This window comes from Vanacampus margaritifer, chromosome 6 (genome assembly GCF_051991255.1).
Source record: "Vanacampus margaritifer isolate UIUO_Vmar chromosome 6, RoL_Vmar_1.0, whole genome shotgun sequence".
In the NCBI taxonomy this organism is placed as follows: Eukaryota; Metazoa; Chordata; class Actinopteri; order Syngnathiformes; family Syngnathidae; genus Vanacampus; species Vanacampus margaritifer.
Window position 1 is genome coordinate 11,262,709 of NC_135437.1, and position 6,754 is coordinate 11,269,462.

The following is a 6,754-nucleotide window of genomic DNA, read 5'->3' on the forward strand; positions in this document are numbered from 1 at the left end:
GTTCTTGTCAAACTATTGGGGTCATTTTTATTCCATTTTAAATTATGCTAGTGATTAACTGATCAGAAAAAGAGGATGAGCGTGTACAGTCGATCAAAAATTCTGAAGACGTCCTCATAACATTAAAAGTCGAAAGAATTAACACATAATAGGTGCTCTTTAAATTTGACCTGCAAAAAATATTGATTTAAAAAAAAAGCTTTTTTAATTAGGCGAATAATCATGATTAATCAAATTTTCAAGATGTGATTACTTTGATAAAAAAAAATTATCGTTTGACAGCTCTAATTTTTGCACAATTATTCAATGCAGACACCAAATGACCTTTAAACCGATTTTAGCCACATTTGCTGTAGATTTAAGGTTGCATCCAACTAGATAACCGGAGGGAGGTATTTTGAACTCTGTCATAAATTCTGAGTAATTCTTTAAAAAGAAAAAAAAACTGACTGTTGCAACACCACACACACACACACACACACACACACACACACACACACACACACAAGCTCTGTAGTAGGTCTTTTCTTAATGAGCTCCAAATGCAGCTCTTCCCTACTGCGCTGAATAGGGGGTGAGCGATGGACACATTAGCGAGAGGATGAGGAAGGAGGGGCGCAGGATGAGAGAAAAAAAAGGTTGATTTCAAACATCGAAGGAGAGATGGAGGAGCGGACGCGTGGCTGGAATGTGTTATCAATGTTTGTTGGTTGTCAAATGTGCTGTGAATTTGTTTTTGTTTTTTCTACTTCAACACACGTCACATAAATTCAGTTATGAGTTCACAGTCATGTTGAAGTTATGCTCACTTGAAATTTTCATTGTTGGCGGACTTTAATCTTACAAATCATTTTTTTGTCTCATGAGCAGACTCCTCTCTTTTTACAAGTGTTGTGCGTAAGACAAGCAAATTTACTTCCGCTTTGGTTTATTGTGTTTTATCATTGTGTCACTTCTCGATGCACTCAAAACACTTTAACTCCTGATTTTGCAGCCGCTTATCCAAGAACTATCTTTATTCACCAGCCAATGACTTGTGACATGTTGCTTTTTGGTTAACAAGAGCTAAAAGTCTTTTCATCATTTTGCACCTCATATATAACACGTTAGTACTGCTGCAGTCCAGCCTCCATTTTATTTGATCATGAATCATCATCAGCATATGCTGGATTTGAAAAGCCTACTTGGCTGGGAAAATATTTTTATGTTTCATGTCAGCATTACCCACATGAGTGAAGTGATTATGTTAAGAAGGGAAGGTTGTGAATGTGTACTTGACACTATTGTGTCTTGAAAAGAACGACTGTATAGCTTTTTGCCTGGAAATCAGGAACCATTGTGAGAAAATAAATTATGGCAATGCATTGTCATCCGTACATATGATTAGATAGTTCAAGTGTATCTAAGTACATGATGCAGTGGCTGAGAGTAACTATATAGAAAAAAGTACATATTGTGGATTAATACAGTATTTACTGTACCTTTTGCAGACAGCACAGCAGACTAATGTCTGCCTGACATTTCTGAGGTTTGAGGTTCCAACTTCAATTCACAATTTGTGTGGAGTTTGAATGTTCTCCCCGTGCTTGGTGGGTTTTCTCGGCGCGGGTAGGCTTCAGCTAACTCAGCTAACCTCAACAATAACGAACAAGAATTTAGATGTTTCTGGGGTTGGTGAAGGATTCTGGTTGGTGGCCCGGTGGGTGGTGGGTGGTGTCTGGTCGGTGCTGGATTTCACTTTCCTTTCTTTTCTTTGATCCTTCCTGGGGTCTCCTCACGGCGTCACGACTCTGGCTGGAAGTGTTCGGTTTAGGTGAACGGTATGGGATTTTTTAATAGATTTTAGGTGAACTAATGAATACACACTCACGCGCACGCGCACACACATGCACATACACACACTCACCCACATACAAAAAATAAATAAATAAATAAATAAAAAAAGAGGGAGAGCAATGATGATGACATGTCAAATCGGTAAAATTACCGAATGAACAATACTGAGCTCTCCAGAAAAAAATAAAAATAATAAAAAACAATAACGAACAAAAATATAGCCTGACACTTTTTTTTCCGAAATGAACCACAATCACACAAAACCACTTTTTTTTCGTAATAGTTCATTGACTGTGATAAGACATGAGATTTTCAGGCATCCTTGGTCGGGAAGGGGCAAACATTGGGACAAAAAAAAAACATTGTCTTTCTGTATGTACGATATGTGGGGGTTTTACCATCATGAACTCTGCCTACAAGTGAAGTTGAAATGTAAGCTATCATTAATGGAATCAGTACAGTCAATCAATAACACAGACTGTTGTGTGTCATTTTCCTCTTACATCTTCTGATTGTTTTTTCTTTTATTTTGTTTTCTTCCTCGCACCAGAGACCGGTCACCCTCCTCACTAGTCACACACACACACGGACACCATGTTGTCTGTGCTAGCTGTGACTCCACTTCCAATTACTTTGCAGCTACGGCAGCCGGACCCTAAATAGGTTGTAGCACCAAATAGGCATGTCTGCAACGGATCACACAGTGGGAGGGAGGTAAAAAAAAAAAAAAAAAAAAAGAGGCGGAGGGAGGGAGGAAGACGAGCGATTTGCTGAAGAGGAGATGAAGAGTGAAATTGAAGAGGATGAAAAAGACATTTATGTTTGGCTCAGGAAGAGGACAGAAGAGAAGTGTCAGGCAGGCAGGAGGAGGAATAAAGATATGATGCCAGGTGGAGGAAGAGGAGAAGAAAAACCAAGCAGATTTCCGTGTGTTTGTTGCGTTTTAATATTGCAGGTACTCAGCGGCTGTGTGGAAGAAGAAGAGTGGGAGATGAGCGAGGACAGGAGAGGAGGAGGGAGGAATGAAGCAAGGAATGAAAAGTCAAAATAAAGGCAAGTAGTGGGTGAGAATGAAAATAAGTTGTCATTTTCTACACAGATTAATGCAAAGACCTTAAAGAGCCTAATGCAAAAATATATAGGGCAGATTTAAGTGGCATTAAAAAGGATTACATCACGTCAAAGTTATTTCAAAGACCTGAGTCTCACAGGCCTCTTCGACACCATCAAGTGTGATTTGTGTCCCACAATAAATGTCAACAAGGACTATAATTGTGAATCATGTGAAATATACTGTGAACTCATCTGAATGTCAAGATGCAAAATCTAAATATTATCAAATAGAAAATGTGCATTTGTACAACACTGAAAAGAAAACAGTCCTATGAGGATAATTGTGAAAAATGAAAAAGCTAAGTCATGATAGTCATTATCAGTATCAAAATGGATTTTTAGATTGTTTGAAATAACCACAGGTACTCTTTTGCTGGCTTTATCTGAGCGAACCACACGTGTATTTAACATACATATATTTCTATAGCACTTGTTCTCATTAGAGTCATGGGTGAGCTAATGGCTATCCACGTTGAGTTTGACAAAATTTTAACCAAAGAAAATGGGATTTTTGACAAACTCCTGAACACAAAACCACTTATTTTCCTGTATCTAACCTATTTAATCAAATTACCTGATGGATATACAGACGCTCCCCAATTTACGAACGAGTTACGTTCCGAGCGATCGTTCGTAAGGTGAATTTGTTCGTAAGTTGCTTCAGTGCTATATTTTGTATTATAATTTATGTTTAAAGAGAATACGTACAGTACTGTACTACGTATGTTAGAGAGAGAGAGAGAGCGAGAGACACACACAGTATGTACATGTACGTAATAAGATAAATAAAATGAAGTTTAACTTGCTTTTGGAAGATGTACTCGATGCTTAAGGATTTGATGGAGGAGGAGGAGGAGGAAGAGGAGGATTTTATATCATGAGAGAGAGGTTCTTCGTCGTCGCTGGAATGGGCTTCAAAAGTTACTTCCTCCTCCGTAACTTCAATGCAGGAAGAAGTTGAGGGTCGAGGAGAAGAAGATGAGGGTTGATGAGTATCTTCCTTGGAGGATTTACTAGAAACTGGCCGAAAGAAGCGATCTAACTACGATTGCACAGTTTTCTTCTTTTTTCATCATAAATGATGCGGTAGCACTGTATGGCATCATTCAATTGATTTGCAACCTTTGTGCAACGTTCAATATTTGGGTCTTGCTGCTCGAAGAGTGCGATGGCTTTATCTATGAGCGACAGGCGTTTCTTCTTCTTCCTCCTCCTCGACAAGTTGCTGAGCCTCCAATGCTGGGTGAGCTCTCACAGCGCCAAGCGTCGGTATTAGCGGCGGAAAGAAGCACTACAGTACTCGGAAAAAGGTGCGCAATAAAAAATCTAACTTACAGCATCTCTTTCCGAACATTTTTTGACATGCGCGCATGCGCGCAGACATGTTCGTATGTACCGTTGTTCGTAACTCGAATGTTCGTAAGTAGGGGAGCGTCTGTAAGTCCAAAACCATGTTGCATTTACGTTCACGTTGCAATTTTGACGTTGCCCCTCCGAGCTTAGCGTTGCCAAAGGCATGCAGCTCGAAAGCAGCGTGTCGTATCTCCCTATGATCATACTGTATCTGTGAGTACTCGTCTATAAATGCAGTAGCCATACCTTGCCAGTAGGGGGCATATCAAACAAACAAAAAACAACCGTACTATGGTCAAGACTTTAACAGCGCGTGACCCCTGGGAATATGTTTTTGCTGTACTAGAATAAAGACTAATTCCCCATCCACTACAGTAGGTGGCAATGTCGCTTGTCTGTAGAGTTGTACAATTTTATAGACCAATGATACTATTTATAGTTGTGGCGGAGAGTTGGGGAAGGGGATGCAAAATACTTTATTCTCTTCTTTATTCAAATTGAGAAGCATTCTTCCAAACAAATAAATTCTACTCCTGTATATGATTCATTTACCTCTGTTACTTTATTTTTGTTTCATACTCAGATTGAATTTTTCACAAAGATTGACGCTTTCTGGGGTTGGTCCATGAACAAAAAGATGGCGTGTAAAAAAAAATATATAATACAATAATCAAATCCAAACATTTAAATGTGATGCGTGTATGGTCACAGGTAGGCCAAGCTTTCTGTTTTGACAGCTAAAGTGACCTCTCATCTCAAGTCCTACACAGAACACAAAGCAGCAGGAGAAAATGTGCCCTGGTCAGCTATATTTATCCCCACCTCTTCCCCTCCATCAGCCAAAGTGAGTTTGACTCTTGACAAAATAAAAGCCTGTAAACTCCCGCTTCTCTTTGCTGACATCTTACCAATCTCTGAGACGGTGCGAGTCTGTCCATGTCTCGATATTTTCGGCATAAATCTCTTGTGTTCTTTTTTGACAAGTGTGGGCGGGCGTCTTGTCTGTGTGTGTGTAGGTAAGTGACTGCTGCCGTGTGAGTGTGTGTGTAAGGCCACTTCCAGACTCTGCATCACCATTCGTCTCAATTTAACAGCGCTCAATGCGCGACTCCCCCCTGCGCTTGCGTTGAGCGTGTGCAGCCATCAGAGGCTGTAGATATATAAATCATTGGTAGGAGATTACTGCTGTTTTATTATTCATGATGCAGGCCTTTTATTGCCACTGATATTTATCTCTTCACTATCTGCCTTGACCTGCAAGAGAAAGAGGGATGAGGGAGGAGAAAGGGGAGGGTGGACCAAGTCAGTGTGTTTGGAAAAGGGTGGGAGGATTTCGCTGATGTGCACATAAATACATTTGTTAAGTGGGCGGGTGTGGTTGGGAATTAGTGTGCATGTTACCTTCTATTTTCCTCCCATGTAAATTCGCAGCCTGCACCTAAAAAACGAAAGTGTTGATGACAAGAGCAAAATTAGCGCTCATGGCAAGTTTGACTTGGAAATTATTCAGTGTTTCAGGTTTTGTTTTATTTGGAGATTTTGCTATTGTAATTGATTCTATAATAATTGTTGGGCCACTCATCATTTGTCAAATTTAACAACAATGAAAATCTTTTGTCACCTGCCAATTTCTGAAAATGTGTGTGCAGGGCTGGACTGGCCATCTGCCATCCATGGCAGATGCTCGGTGGGCCGGCGTCCTTTGGCAAAAAAAAATTGGGGGGCATGATAAACTGCCGTCTGGGGGCCCACAATTTTGCTTGGTGCCCCAATTTGGTCCATTCCCTGGATTGCTCATGTATATAAAAATGCCCCCCCAACCCCCATTTGCCACCCACCCCAATTTCTCCATCCAATAAAGATCAACAGCCACTGAATCACAAATAAAGATGCATTTATCATGCTAAAACACATAAATTACCCACAAGTGTGACACCCCTGCAAATCTCGTCAAAGCCAAAAGGTAAGCAGAGCTGCAATAAGCAGTAGGCTACATAAATGAAGTTGTCGACGATGTGTGAGGTAATTTGTGTTGGTGATGTGTCTATGCGCCACACACACAAAGACCTTTATTCGGCCTCTTAGTCAGTGTCAAAAGATACGATTCTTATTAAGTCTTATGTGATACAATAATAAAAATGTGTTTGAATTTTGGGGCCAAAATTCCAAACCAAAACGCCAAACCTTCAAGCTAAAGGGCTGTCATGCTTGACATCACTCCTGACCTCACAAGACCTCAGGTCAGCCATTCATTAAAGTAGGGATTCTTACTTTCATATACAAGGATTGCTACAAAAAAAATGAATAAAACGTAATACATCAAAAAGTGAAAGACTGGCATTCAAGGCATTTGCGCTGTCCCAATAATTTTGTCCAACATGGCCATAGGAAACACTAATTCTACAGTGATAGTTTTTATGTTGAGATTTTTATCCTGGAATGGCTTTTCTCA